Raw genomic sequence first — 16,250 nt, 5'->3', positions numbered from 1 at the left:
CACTGCAGACGGAGCAGTAAGAAAAGCAGGTAACAGTCCAGAGAGATGAGGATTACTCCTGCATGGGAGGTAAAAGTAGAAGTGACAAGTAGAGTTGACAAGTCAGCGAAGTGTCAAGAATGGGGAAGGAACACCAGAAATGAGGTGTGGTCACTAGAACTGGCACAAAATACTAATCAAACACAGTTGAGTTTCTCCTATAATTTGAACACAGCCCTGATGTCATGCCCTCCCCAAGGTGCCACTCAAAACCAGCAGCCTCCTGACCCATCTTGTTGTGGCTGGATTAATAGCCATTTGTGAACCACTGAAGGCTCTCTAACCTACTCCCAAGATGAGCAAATATACATGGCAACCACGTGATGCAAGTATTTAAAGACATTACAAAAGTGCAGCCAGTACTAGGCCAGAACAACTCAGCACACAACAGGCCACAGGAAAGAAAATTATTACAGAAAACTTTGGAGAGTCTTGCAAGAAAAGATAATGGTCCACGTAATTAGTAACCACGTCAGTGATGGCAATTCCTGACATAAGCAGGCATGAGGAAATGTCAGCTAGAGGAAAGAAATAGGATCTGGGGTACAGGGGTGTCTTAGATCTGGACAGTTACCAGGCCAGGGAGAAGGCAAGCAAAATAGGATCTATTGGGCTTCCCTGGTGGCGCAGTTGTTGAGAGTCCGCCTGCCGATGCAGGGGACACGGGTTGGTGCCCCGGTCCGGGAAGATCCCACATGCCACAGAGCAGCTGGGCCTGTGAGCCATGGCCGCTGGGCCTGCGCGTCCGGAGCCTGTGCTTCTCAACGGGAGAGGCCACAATAGTGAGAGGCCGGCATACCGCAAAAAAAAAAAAAAAAGGATCAATTATAGTGACCAGTAGATGCCTGACCCTGAATCATTCTTTGTGAGGCTGCAGGGAAGGTGTTGCGGCTTTTCAAGGAGAGAAGAGGGCAGTGCACACACCTTATCCCAACCAACCACAGCACCTACTTAAGGACTTGTGGAAGGAAGCAGTTTCTGTGGTTCTGATGTAGGAAGGGCAGATCAGGCTCTAGGAAAAAAAGAGAGAGCAGGGAATACCTCACAGTACAGAGGTGGGTGTGAGGACCTTACCCAGGGAGGTTTTAAGTTTAAGGTTCTCCAGCATCACATCACAGTACAGGTGTCTCTGAACCTCATAAAGGAGACTCCACTCCTCTCAGGAGAAGTACACAACCACATCTTCAAAGGTCACAGTGCCTTTTCATGGTGGTGAACAGATAAAACCATAAACAACTTTTCTCTGAGTACCCACAATGCATCCCATACACATCTACCCCATGCCCATCCTTCTCCCAAGCCCCCCAACTCAGGGGACAAACCAGGCCCTGGTGCAACTTGTGCTGTTTTCTCCTTATGGGCTCACTGGTCATGAAGTCCAACAATCAGCAACAAGTGGCAGATGGAGAAACAGGTGTCTAAGCTGTGGGCCTGGGGAAGATGCATCCACCCACTCCTGTCAAGCTATTCCCAATACAACCAAAGACACAGAAGTCTCAACACCAGAGCCCCGGGGCCATCAGACACACTCCCTCTCCAAGTACACATGACTTGCACATCCCTCAACACCACAGCCACATGCCCATGGCCACCATGCCTCACTGCCCCAGAGCACAGGCATCTCCCTGGCCTCTCTATATGTTATTTTTGTTTTAATCACCTCCTCTTTACCCCACTGGAATTCCTATCCTAGGGTTATGGCGATGCAGAAGATATGACACCTGACACTGGACAGATGAGATCAACAACAGTTTATTAATTAGAGATATAGCCTGGGAGAGGAGGACATCACATACCATACAGGGCCACATGAATGTTGTACACTGGAATAAAGAAAAAACCCCACCAGGGGTTGTGCTGTGGAAGTTTTTTAGGATCAAGAGGTCGGGGTACAACCTGTTTCCTAGAGGATGATGCAAATGGCTTGTCTGAATAACTCTGCAGGCCAGTAGAGAACTGAAACCCACTTCAAAAAAGATTAGCAATGTTAAAAAGGAGATGGAAGGTGAAAACAGAGTCACTGTGCTAAACCCCACATAAGCAAACCAAGACTTAATATTCAATACCTAACCTAACTGCGGTTTCAACCTCCAGGAAAGTAACCTTTAACTAATCAGCCTGGAATTTCCTGGTCAGAACTAGTGAGGTAATCCACCCAATAGACCCCTTTCGTTCCCCACTGGAGGGCAACCTTGCCTGAGACAATGCATTCTTTGCTAATAATTTCCCTTTTCCATACCCTTTCCACATTTAAAAACCTTTCCTTTTCTACAGTTCAGTGGAGCTCCTTTCTGTTGGCCAGATGGGATGCTACCCAAAGCATGAATTGTTGAATAAAGCTAATTTGATCTTTCTTTTTTGGGGGGCCTGCCACACAGCTTGCAGGATCTTAGGTCCCCAGCCAAGGATCGAACCCATGCCCCGGCAGTGAGAGTGCTGAGTCCTAACCACTGTACCATCAGGGAATTTCCGCCAATGTGAGTTGAATTTTTCTTAAGAGAAGGAACTGCTCTAGCCCCCTTGATAAAATGGGAGACCCTATCCAAGATCACCAATTCGAGAGGGGAACTTACACTCAGGCCATTTGAGCCACTCTAGGTTTTATTAGATGTCAAGGCAGCGCGTGATAATGGGCCTTTATTTTAGGCCTTAAAAATACAACTTTGCAGAAAGCACCCAGAGTTGCCTGGCAAATTCAAACAAGATTCAATATTAGCTTAGACCTCCCATGGCTCCCACTGGGGGTGGAAACATCTAATCCCTCTATGAAGGCCTCCCTCCCTGTATGGCTATTCCTTGCCTAAGACTAAGCCACATAGAACCACCTGTCGACGTTGGATGCCCATGGCCCTCTTGCATTTCTGTGCTGCTCTTGCTGTCCCTCAGCTATGACAGCCTTCTCTGTCCATCTAACCCTCATTCAAAGCCCAGTCCCACTCACCAACAACCCCAGTCCTATTAACTAACACAAATGACCATACTTGCCCTGACCATATCCACCAGGCTAATTGAAACATTCCAGGCCCCAGCAAAGTCCTCACAGAATCTTGGTGAGTCCATAATGTGGTGAATAAGAAATAGCTCTGGTCTGCATGTCATCTTGCCTCAAGCACTCCTATGCCTTGACATCCATCTCATATCTACTCTTCTCTTGGAAGCCTTGGCCACTTGACAGGCTCTCATGTCTGATACACCCTACCTTTATGGCCACATACCTCCCTCAATTGCACTTAAGAAACCCAAAACCATCACTCAGGTACTCAAGCAAGAGAATAAGTAGTCAGCCTCTATCCTCCACTTCCTGCTTCCTGAACAGCTTTAGGACCGTAACATGAAGATTATACCTCCTGTGACCACAGGTCACTTAGTTGGGTCCACATAGTACCTACCACTTTTTGAATGTCTCCAATTTGAACCCCTCTTTTGATTTCCCAACTTGTGAGTCCAGCTGACAATCTGATGCCCCCACTTACTGGTCTCTGAAATACCTCAGACTCTTAACATGGTTAAAACAAAGCTCCTGATACCCCCAGTGATTATTACTCCTACTACCAACTTCCTCATCTCAGTTGGAGCTTCCATCCCTACAGCTGCCAAGACCAAACACCCTGGGGTTATCCCTGAGTTCTCTGTTTCACTCTCTCATCATCCATACTATAAAACCTAGTTGCCCCTTTTTAGAACATGCATCCAGACTCCAACCACATCTCCTAAACCACAGCCCTGGCCCATTAACCCTCAGTAGCCTCCACCTTGCTCCTCCCTCACTCCCACAGTCTGTTCTCCACTTTACAGTCAGATGGAGCCTTTTTAGACCTTGGTAATATCACCTCCCTCCTCTGATCCAAACCTCCCAATACCTCCAAAATAGATGCCCCATTTCTCAGGCAGTCATCCTATATTCCTTTCCTTTGTTCATACCAGAAAGGGAGACCTGTGGTTCCTTAACACTCCCAGCTCAGTTTTAAGACTAAGTATTTGCATAACCTGGTAGCAGCTCCTGGGTTAACCTTCCACACTAGTTTACACTAGTCGCCAGAAATGGGAACACCTCCATATCACCCCTGATATAGACTTAGAACCCTGGGCTTGGGGTTTCTCTAGGGTCCCCAGACCCAAGGACTGGGAAAATGGCACATAAGAGTCCCAGGACACCACAAACCAGAAAGCATCCGAGTGAGGGTTGGAGCCAGTAAGGTACTAGGACACCACTACCATACCTGTTTTGTTTCCATAAGTACTTCTGCAGCCTTCGGACTCTGTGGGAAGAGACAGGCCTTATAAGAATGTAACTGTGGGTTAGAAACGTTGAAGCTCATGCCACCCTGTATTCTTCCTTGTCTGGCCTTGGAGCCAGACGACTTCAGGTTGGTCGTCTGACCCCTGTTACTCGGTGCTCTGTATCACCCTTTACCAGCAGTATGGCCTTGAACAATGATTCAACCTCCTAGTGCCTCCATGTCCTCATCACTCCCCTCAAATCTGTTTTTCCTTTGAAGGGCCTTGGGAAACATTTAAAACGCTAATGTAAATCCTGTTCCCCTTTTGTTCAAAATTCTCCATGCCTTCTTAGGTCCTCACAATGAAGATACAACCCTCAGCCTGACAGTCCGGGTATGACCCCGCTTCACCTTCTTTGTGTCCTGCAGACATCAGATGGACCCCAGGTTTCCCGAATCCTCCCGGCTCAATCCGACCTCCAAGCCTTTGCACCTGCGGGTCCCTCCGCCTGTCACCCTCTCCCACGCGCCATCACACTGTCGGAAACAGAGCCCCACCCATAACAGCCTCACCGTCCTGGACACCGCGGCCTGGCCTGCGGGCACATGGGCAGGTGCCCAGCATTCGGGGCTTTAGTGCCTGATGGGGTGAGGGCCCGAAGGACTACCGTTTACCTGAGGCTGGTGCCTAAGCGCCGCCGCCGCCGCCGCCATCGGACTCTGTGAGCGGAGCGGCGCCGGGAGCCGCGGGAGAAGTGGGACCAGGGCACGGCGGACCCTCTCCCGGGCCTGGTGCGGGGCCCACGGGCGGCGTCGCCGAGCCTCAGACCCGCCTCTGTGCAATGGGGACTATGCCTCTACTCGGACCTTCCCGGTTCCGTCACCCCGTTTCTAACACGGAGCTCCGGAACCGACCCATAGCAGTTAAAATGGGCAGTAAAATGGTCACCTTGAGGAGGAGGCCGGAGGTCCCGCCCCTACAAGTTGCGCCTCAAACGGAAACTGCCTATTTCCTGAGAACTCATTGGTTACTCATACTGCCCTTTTCCGTTGAGCATTCTGGGTAATGTAGTTCACATAGATGCACGAACCTACCAGGCTTTTCAGGAAAAAAAGGCTGAACTCCACAATGAGCGGTGCTGGAAAACAGGAAAACAGTGGCTCCAGTTCTAAGGACAGATTTTGTTCTTCACAAAAGGACCATACTAAAATCTGTGGGAGTGCTGCTGTTTGTGTTACCAAACGAAACTTAGTCTGCTGGCTTCACAAAGCCAATCTACTGCCACCTGGTTGTGGTTAAGGAAAGAACAGCATTTACTGCAGGGCACCAAGGAATGGAGTGGAAGACAGATCTCAGATCCACTCCCATGCGGTCTTTGAGTTAGGGGTGGTGTTTTTGTTTGTTTGGGGTTTCTTTTGGCCATGCCACCCGGCATGTGGGATTTTACTTCCCCCACCAGGGATCGAACTTGCACCCCCTGCATTTTTAGCGCACCTGCATTGGAAGCGCACAGTCTTTACCACTGGACCACCAGGGAAGCCTCTGAGTTAGGGATATTTTTTAAAGGGGAAGAAGAAGAGGCCAGGATTAATTATCTTGTGACACTTCTTTTTTTTTTTTTGTGGTACGCGGGCCTCTCACTGTTGTGGCCTCTCCCGTTGCGGAGCACAGGCTCCGGACGCGCAGGCCCAGCGGCCATGGCTCACGGGCCCAGCCGCTCCGCGGCATGTGGGATCCTCCCGGACCAGGGCATGAACCCATGTCCCCTGCATCGGCAGGCGGACTCTCAACCACTGCGCCACAAGGGAAGCGCTGTGACACTTCTTAATCGTGGATATGGGAATCAGGATGTCTCTGGTTTATAATTCTCTGGCCACGTGATCCATGGCTCCGGGGTCTGTTAGCTAATCTTGCTCTAGATAAACAACCTGAGTTTGTATGTTAATGATATCTATAAGAGCATTTTTAGTGCCTAGGTGATGTTATTGACAACAGCAATTTTAGTCATCTGATTCTGGTTGATTAGTGTTCAGTTAGCCCAGGATTGAGGTTATAGGGGATAAGAAAGGGAATAACGTTTTGGATAGAGAAATTAATCATAAACTTTGTAAGGGAACTCCGTTTGAGGGGGACTCAGTTTCATTTGGAGACATTATTTCAGACTCAGTGAAGCAGCCCAGCATGTTCCCAGAGTCTAAAAATATCATTTGAGATGCTCTCAGTGGTCACAAATCTAAAGGCATGTATCATTCCATACAGTAATTAAGAAACAAAATGACTCCACTGGAAGCTGAAGCTAATAAACATTATTGTTTTGTAGTTCAAAGGTATGCACTCTCAAGCTTTAGATTCATTTTTTGACAGTGCATGTACATTTGGTCAGGGACAAGAGAAAAACAACTCCAGATAGGGCCAGAACCTGGAAGATAGAAGAGGGATGTTCATCAGCCTGAAGCAGGAGTGGAAAGATGGATCTCCATCAGTGATTCCTGCATAAAACATTTCTCCTCCATTATAATTAATAATTGTATCCAATTATGAAACACTTATCTACTGAATACCTCTTAATCCATATCCTGACACATATTCAATTCCTTCAGGAATCTGAAATCAATCTCAAACAGAGAATAAGGAAACAAATGTGGAACATATAGCAAAACATGCTCTCAACACCTTGTTAAAGAGAGAAACCACAGGCCCAAAATGACATCACTTGTGCTAAAGACCATAATTCCAAAACTAGACTTAATACCTAACCTAATTGCAGTTTCAACCTTTCTGAAAAATGTAATCATAATCAACCAGTTTGGAATTTCTTGGCCAGCACCAATGAGGTAATCTGTGTGCCCTCTCTATCTTCTCCCTGAGGAAGAAGAGGCAATGAGCATGACAAAACCTGTGCCATTCCTTTCCCCACCAAAGATGTTTCAGCCTTAAAATAATCCTTTTCTTTTTGGCAACATCCTTGCCCCACTCCACTTCTGCCTATAAAAACCTTCCATTTTGTGCAGCCCCTTAGAGCATCCTTCTAGTTGCTAGATAGAATGCTACCCAATACATGAATCACCTAATAAAGCCAATTAGATCTTCAAATTTACTCAGCTGACTTTTGTTTAACAATTGAAATATTGGGAGTATCTTAAACAGATGATTTCATCTTTTTGCTGGAAAATAATGATGATTTTTCTAGTCATTACTGGGACTGACCTCCACGTGGAATTGAAATTATCTCAGAAAAGCAGCTGTAAAATGCAAATTATAGAAAGCTATTAATAACAATTAAGTAGTGATTCAAAGATGGTAGCAGAAATAGTTCTGGTGAAACATCCATGAATGGTGAAAAAAGTTAAGATCTCCGAGGTGTTTTAGCAGTGATGTCTGAGAAGACATGGAATTAAGCTCAGTACCCGACAAGAATGGTCACTCTGAAGAGTCTGTCTCCAAATTGTGATCCTTCTTCATTCTTGAAAACCAAATTGACCAAATCCCAGTTGGAGGAAGAGTTAAAGAGGACATTCAGAGTAAAGATGATTGCAAAACTAAATGGAATAGCTGAGGTTTGCACTATAGTATTATCCTTTTAGAATTGTGTCTGCATTTATGTGTGTCATTCTGTGTGGGTCTGTGTTCAGATATTTTCCTATAAAAGTTGTTGGCTCAGGAAAAATAAAGTCATACGTATTTTGTATACAGATCTGTACTTTCCTTTTCTCACTTAGTAATATATCTCAGACATCCTAAGCCTACTTCCTCATTTCACACTTTATGCCTCCTTGTTGCCACACTTAGTAGACTTCAAATTGCCTATTTTGCATTTCATTGTCTGCATGTTCCATGGCTGCTACAGGAGGGCAGGAATCAGGCCAGAACTGATCTCCCCTTGCTCCCTGCAAGGTCCCTCTTCTAGGCTATGGGAAACTCTGTTGAGGCACCTGGCACCATCCTAGGCCAGTTCTTCAGCATTCCAGGTCCCCCAGGCCAAATCCCAGTACAAGATATTGTTGGTATTAAGTCCAGGGCATAAGGAAGCTGTCCCAAGACCTGGGATCCAGATCCATCTGGTCATGCAAGTCGGGGCTGCATTTGGCCTTCTAGCCCACCATGAAGTCCAGGAGGCAGCAACAAAAGCCCTATCATCCTGGCTGTGTTCTGTCCTGGACTGGTCTCTGAGGTTGTCCTGACATTGGAGTTGGCACTGTTCAGGTGCCACAGAGGGTATCAAACGCTGGAGGAAGGAGTGGAGACTCAGCCTCTGAGGCCAGTGATGAGGATGCCTCTGCTGGAGGAGAAAGTTAGGATTCACTGGCTCTCTGCACCTGAAGTCTCATTACAGCCCTCAAGGTTACAACCCTATGCTATCCACCGTTCAAGGCCTGAAATTAGTTGCTTTGTGTATTTGGTCTAATCTGAGTGAATATTGTCCTTATTATCCCTAGGAGATAAAAAAAATTGCAGTCGAGATGCATAAAACAAATTAATTCATTGGCTACAACAGATTCCTTAGGACATTTGTCTTTATTTTCTAAGGGACTCGAGAAAATTTCGATTTCCACAAGAAGGATTAGGAAGATACCCATTAGGGAGTGAGAGTGATCATAATAAAATTTGTTAGAATAAGTCATCTCATGATTTCTAGATGACACATTAAAAATCTACATTGATTCAGGGTCACCAGAAATCTTTTTAGAGAGAAGGGAGCATAATATTAATAGTAATGAAGATACTATGCACATATAAAATATGTTTTCATACATGGTAACATTTAGAGATTCTTTACATCCCTGCTTACCTTACTATTTTAACTTACATTCTTTTGTTCACATGTTTAGGTGTATTCTTCCTTTCACAAAATGGGGCAGGAAGTTTTTGCTCTTGCATTCTTCAGACATGTTACTAAAATTCTCCTAAGGATCCATTTGAAAATCATCCACCCAAAAGACTAAAATATGCACAGCCAACTATTACTAAAAAGACACTGCTTGTCCACAAAAAATTACAAGTAAAACAGTCTTGCTCTTCACTTCATGTGGAATTAAGCTATTATAAATAGATGTTATGAGGTTCAGTGTTTAGTCAGTGAAAAGAGGTAGAAAAGTACAGACAGGTTATGAGAGGAAACATGGAGGAGAGATACTAGGCAGCCCTAAAGCAAATGGATGAGGTGGGGCCATGTCTCCGGGACCCTCAGAATACATCCCTTCTGCCTCTCTTTGTCAGTATTTATGTTCCAAATCCAAAAATCTGAATTGTTTTTCGATACAGCATTTATTATTTAATTTTCTGAGATAAGATCTATCCTTCTAAGAATGTGATACTTACCTGGGAAAAGTGGTCACTTCCCAAATTTACATTTGCTGCCAGGATGGTAGCTGCAGTGATAACATATGTGCAGATATGGAAAGTGGATGTCTGAATACTGAGGTTAAGGTTTTGGATTCCACAATCACTGCCTTGATGGGTAGCAATTATCATTTCACCTGTAAGAGCAATGATGTTGTCTGTATGGGGACGAGAGATTATCTCTGGAAAACAAGAGGAGGGTGAGTTTTATATTTTATTTATTTATTTATTTATTTATTGGCTCCACCACATGGCTTGTGGGGTCTTAGTCCCCAACCAGGGATTGAAGAAGGGTCCCCTGGCATTGAAAGCACCAAGTCCCAACCATCAGACTGCCATGGAATTCCTGAGTTTTATATTTTAGATTCCACATATAAGTGGTATCATACATATTGTCTTTCTTTGTCTTGGCATAATACCCTCTAAGTCCATCCATATTGTTGCAAATGGCATTATTTCACTCTTTTTTGTGGCTGAGTAGTATTCCATTGTACATATGCACCACACCTTCTTTATCCATTCATCTGTTGATGGGCACTTAGGCTGCTTCTATATCTTGGCTATTGTAAATAGTGCTGCAATGAACAAAGGGATGCATGTATCTTTTTGAATGAGTGTCTTCTTTTTTTGGATAAATACCCATGGGTAGAATTACTGGGTCATCTGGTAGTGCTATTTTTAGTTTTTTAAGGAACCTCCATAGTGCACCAATTTGCATTCCCACCAACAGTATAGGAGGGTTCCCTTTTCTCCACACCCTCTTTAGCCTTTATTATTTATAGACTTTTTGATGATGGCCATTCTGACCTGTGTGAGGTGATACCTCATTGTGGTTTTGATTTGTATTTGTCTAATAATTAGTGATGTTGAGCATCTTCTCATGTGCCTCCTGGCCATCTGTATGTCTTCTTTGGAAAAATGCATATTCAGGTCCTCTGCCCATTTTTTAATCGGTCTGTTTGCTTTTATTGATGTTGAAATGGATGTATGAGCTGTTTATATATTTTAGATATTAACCCCTTAATGGTCATATCATTTGCAAGTATGTTCTTCCATTCAGTAGGTTTTCTTTTTGTTTTGTCAATGGTTTCCCTTGCTGTGCAAAAGTTTTTAAGTTTAATTAGGCCCCACTTGTTTATTTATTTATTTATTTTAAATTTCCTTTGCTTTAGGAGGCAAATCCAAAAAAAAATATTGCTATGATTTATGTCAAAGTATTCCACCTATGTTCCCTTCTAGGAGTTTTCTGGTTTCCAGTCTTATATTTGGGTCATATAGTGTTACTAACTCTAGCCACAAGGCTGAGTTAGTAACACTAACTCAGGAATTATTTATTTTCTAACTGGACATTTGTATCTTTTGAAAACCTTCACCCACATCTTCCTCATTATATCCAACCGGCTGCAGTTTCCTTCACTCCCTATTATTCCCCTGTTGCTGTACCAATTATTGTTGCCCATGACCCTGTGATCGTAGAACCAGTGAACATCACCTGTTAAACTCTGGACGTCAGGGGACACGGCTTTTGGCAAGACCTGAAGAAGACATTCCCCTCATCAATGCTGTTAGGCCCTGTGAACAAGCGGGGAAATTCATGCTGCTCCCAGAAGCACTTGAGATTGTCACACTGACCCCTCCTCTGAGTCTTCTAAAACTCATGGCATCCAGGCCCCAAAAGAGAACCACAAAGCCCAGCCCTCTTTCCCAGGAGGCCCATGAACAGCAACCTATTCTTGTCCAAAACTGGGAACCTATTTTCCACCATCAAACTGTCCCCTCTGAGGCACAGAAAGTTTGAAATTCATATGAAAGGCATTCGCCCTTCTTGTGTATACAGCCTAAATCTGTTTTATTTTATTATTTAAAAAAATATTTATTTAGGGACTTCCCTGGTGTCACAGTGGTTAGGAATCCGCCTGCCAATGCGGGGGACACAGGATCGAGCCCTGGTCTGGGAAGATCCCACATGCCATGGAGCAACTAAGCCTGTGAGCCACAACTACTGAGCCTGTGCTCTAGAGCCGGTGAGCCAAAACTGCTGAGCCCGCATGCCACAACTACTGAAGCCCGTGTGCCTAGAGCCCGTGCTCTGCAACAAGAGAAGCCACCACAATGAGAAGCCTGCACACCACAACGAAAAGCAGCCCCCGCTCACTGCAACTAGAGAAAGCCCACGCACAACAACAAAGATCCAACGCAGCCATATAGCAATAAATAAATTTATTTTAAAAAATTAAAATATTTACTTATTTGGCTGTGCCAAATAGTTGTGGCATGTATGTGGGATCTAGTTTCCCGACCAGGGATCGAACCCGGGCCCCCTGCATGGGCAGTGCGGAGTCTTACCCACTAGACCACCAGCGAAGTCCCAACAGAGCCTAAATCTGTTTTAAACACTAGGGTTCACACTGGAGAAAGGCTCTATGAGTGCAGGGATTGTAGCAAATCCTTTGCTTCCAACTCCAGTTTCCTAAGACATCAATTTTTTTTTTTTAACCGTGCCACACGGCATGCGGGATCTTAGTTCCCTGACCAGGGATTGAACCCGTGCCCCCTAAAATGGAAGCCCAGAGTCCTAACAACCGACGGCCAGGGAATTCCCCCTAAGACATCAGAATGTTCACATGGGGTAAAGGCCTTTACCTTAGTACTGTACTGTGTTATAGACTGAATTATCTCTCTCCTCTCCCCTGCCACCATTCTTATTTGAAGGCCTAATGCCCAATTTGACTATATTTGGCGATAGGGCTTTTAAGGAGGTAGTTCAGGGTAAATAAGTCCTGATCTGACAGGACTAGTGTCCTTATAAGAAGAGGGAGAGACAGCAGAGAGCGCTCTCTCTGTGCATCTACACACAGAGGAAACTAGATCTGCGTCTGGAAGCTAGAAGATGGAGTTCAAGGCGCCACAGAGGATGGTTTCTCCTGAGGCCTCTCTCCTTGGCTTGCAGATGGCCACCATCTTGCTGTGTCCTTACGTGGCTTTTCTCTGTGTGACTGCCTCCCTAGTGTCTTTCCCTTTCATTATAAAAACGGTAATTATGTTGTGTTAGAGCCCCACCCTAATGATCTCATTTAACCTTAATTACTTCTTTGAATGCCCTAACTCCAGATACAGTTGGATTAGGGTTAAAGCTTCAACTATATATTGGGCCATGGGGCACAATTCTATAACAATTTTTTTTAATAACAATTGTTTTTGAGAACTGAAGACTATATCCTCAATGTTTTGTGCTATTCATAATGTAACAGCCATAGACACCGTACACTTTAGTGTAATCTGCTCTATTAACATATTGTTCATCACTTTCTAAAGTCTAAACATCAATAGAACAAGCCCGGGTTGGTAGTGTTTGTCAATATTCCTCATGTAAATACTCCCTCCAGGGCCCATCTCAAGCTGTCACAACATCACACAACATGGAATTGGAAAGAGATGTGCAGAAGCACAACTTGGTATTTTGTTCCCTGATTCGGTAGTCAAAACCTCAGGAACATACATAATGGTAAAACACAATATAATGATTAGGAATAAGAAATGGTGAGAATCACCTGTGCTTTAAAAATAAGTGTATTAGCAGGAATCTCTTGGCAGTCCAGTGGTTAGGACTCCACGATTTCACTGCTGTGGCCCCAGGTTCAATCCCTGGTCAGGGAACTAAGGTTCCCACCACCTGAGCAGTGTGGCCAAGAAAAAAAAAAACAGTATTAAAGTGCAGTCAGGGACTTCCCTGGTGGTCCAGTGGTTAGGACTCCATGTTTTCACTGCGGGGGGGGGCAGGTTCGATTGCTAGTCGGGGAACTAAGATCCCGCATGCCAGGTGGTGAGGCCAAAGAAAAAGCAGTTACTTCTCGTTATAATGGTAGCTATGTTTTATAAAACCACCATTATTCACGGAAGTTATGTTCTCAAAAGCAGTCTTTTCGTTGCACTAATTAAGAGCTTGCACTACTGATTTCTGCATCGAAAACCATTGCTTTTAGAGGAAATACAGATTTGGGTTCCCAAGAACCTTGGGTCACAGCTTGTTTGCCAACTGATCAATATATAACATTGTTTCATGCGTGTTCCTATCCAAAGACACCTTGTTATGTATTGTTGTCATATGAACACTGAACTCACAGCCAACAGTTCTGTAACTCATGACTCAACAAAGCTGATCTAACACTTATTTTCTTTCTAAGGCACATCACAGCCTTGTGCTTAGGTTAGGAACACCACACAGCACATAAACACTACACTTAAGCGCCATTTTCAAGAGTGAAATCACCACCAAAAAGCATTAATGTGGTATTAAATAGATCACAGAAAGGTCATTGTTTACAGTATGACAGCTGAAAGGAAAAGGAGACCTTAGCTGTGATAATCGTTACTAATTTTATTCTCTTTAAACTGATGTACACCGTCTTAAATAGATTGTATTCTTTTTCTTTTTTTTTTAGATTGTATTCTAAGAAGCATATTTGCTTCTCTGTTAATTAGGGAAACAAGCCTGACTTCTCACAAATGAAGTTCACCATGAACACACTCATGAAATTAAAATAATGCTCCACCATCTCAGGGAGCTCACGGGTCTTGTTAGGCCTGCTCCCTCTGCTGAAAAGGGAAATTAGTAACGGGGGTGGGGGCATAAGAGACTCAGCATCACACAGAGGCTTTCTCTTGACAACCAGGAGGAAACAGAAAGGAAAAAGGAAGGGCTTTCTCAGAGTGTTCTAAACAACGTCCAAGGCAACTGTCAAAGGAGCCTGGGGTCGTCTATGGAGTTGCCGACAAGGGAGTGGCTGGCAAATGATAACACTGGCCTCTTCCGTGCGAGTGAAGGTTCTAAATACACCTTGGTTTGTGTGGACACTGTGTCGGGTTTAACCCAAGCTGCCTCCTGGTGCCAGGGAAACCAGTTGCCCACTAGCAGGGAATTGGAGGGGCTGAGTCACATGCATGAATATTCTAATCCAACAGATGGTGATCAGGGGTCACATCTCAAAGGTCGTGATGTGCAAGACTGAGCAAAAGAACTTGACATTGAGTGGAGGTTCTATCTCCCTTGTAACCCGCAAGCAGCAGGGTTGGTAGAAAGGAAAAATGGAGTATTAAAGCAGCAGATTAAATCACTAACAGGTGATGGATAAAGAAGATGTGGTACATATATACCATGGAATATTACTCAGCCATAAAAAAGAATGAAAAAAAATGCCATTTGAAGCAACATGGATGGAACTAGAGATTGTCATACTGAGTGCAGTAAGTCAGACAGAGAAAGAAAAATATCATATGATGTCACTTATATGTGGGATCTAAGAAAATGGTACAAATGAACCTATTTACAAAATAGAAATTGAGTCACAGATGTAGAAAACAAACTTATGGTTACCAAAGGGGAAAGGGCTGGTGGGGGAGGATAAACTGGGAAATTGGGATTGATGTGTACACACTACTACATATAAAAGTTAACTAATAAGAACCTACTGTATAGCACAGGGAACTCTATTTGGTGCTCTATAATGACCTATATGGGAATGGAGTCTAGAACAGAGTGGTTATATGTATATGTATGGCTGATTCACTTTGCTATACAGCAGAAATGAACACAACATTATAAAGCAGCTATACTCCAATAAAAAAATTAACTTATAAAAAAACAGGTAAATGTAAAACAATAAACGGAAGCCTTAATTAAACAGTTTGGAGACCAGAAAGGGGAGCTGTCATGCCCTGCAATGTCTAACAGGAAGAAGAAAGACTCCTCTCCTGGTAAAAACTCAGCCAATGAAATGCCATGGACTCTTTGTTTACTACAGCCCTCCCAACACCCTTTTCCTGTCTATAAAAGTGTTCCGGGGCTACCCTCGTGGCTCAATGGCTAAGAATCCGCCTGCCAATGCAGGGGACACGGGTTTGAGCCCTGGCCAAGAAGATCCCACATGCTGCGGAGCTACTAAGCCCGTGCGCCACAACTACTGAGCCTGCACTCTAGAGCCCGCAAGCCACAACTACTGAGCCCAGGTGCCACAACCACTGAAGCCTGTGTGCCTAGAGCCCGTGCTCCACAACAAGAGAAGCCACTGCAATGAGAAGCCCGCGCACTGCAATAAAGAGTAACCCCCGCTCGCCGCAACTAGAGAAAGCCCACACACAATGTGCAACAAAGCAACAAAGACACAATGCAGCCAAAAATAAATGAAATAATTTTTTTAAAAAAGTGTTCCCCTGCCCTTGCCATGCAGGAAATAGCATGTGCCTTGCCATAGTTATGGACCCTGATTTGTAACTCTCTGCTGATCCCAAATAAGCCCATCTTTATTTTTTTTAATTTATTTATTTGGCTGCGTCAGGTCTCAGTTGTGGCATGCAGGATCTTCACTGCAGCATGAGGGCTTCTCTAATTGTGGCGTGGGGGGGCTTCAGAGTGCGCGGGCTTTGTTGCCCCGTGGCATGTGGGATCTTAGTTCCCCGACCAGGATCGAACCTGTGTCCCTTGCATTGGTAGGCGGATTCTTAACCACTGGACCACCAGGGAAGTCTCTAATCCCATCTTTATTGAAGAAATATCTGACAGTCTATTTGTTTCAGGTCAACAATCTGACATTATCAATACTGATCCAGAGACCTGGACTTTGGCATACACGACGGATAACAATGGGTAAGAG

At 44.5% G+C, this 16,250-nt stretch overlaps 1 long non-coding RNA gene across 1 annotated transcript; it reads right to left on the bottom strand.

Annotated features, from left to right (window-relative positions):
• Positions 1–759: 759 nt before the first annotated feature.
• LOC113615132 (uncharacterized) lies at positions 760–5,226 on the bottom strand. The gene is made up of 3 exons (XR_003430918.1): positions 4,935–5,226; positions 4,260–4,298; positions 760–791 (listed from the first exon to the last, which is right to left on the bottom strand). It is a non-coding gene; the product is annotated as an uncharacterized LOC113615132 (long non-coding RNA).
• Between the last annotated feature and the right edge of the window lie 11,024 nt (positions 5,227–16,250).

This window comes from Aethalodelphis obliquidens, unplaced genomic scaffold, assembly GCF_003676395.1.
Source record: "Aethalodelphis obliquidens isolate GAN/ISIS:26980383/991018 unplaced genomic scaffold, ASM367639v1 scaffold113, whole genome shotgun sequence".
In the NCBI taxonomy this organism is placed as follows: domain Eukaryota; kingdom Metazoa; phylum Chordata; class Mammalia; order Artiodactyla; family Delphinidae; genus Aethalodelphis; species Aethalodelphis obliquidens.
Note: the sequence above shows the minus strand (reverse complement) of the source record. Positions and strands in the feature narration are given on the sequence as shown.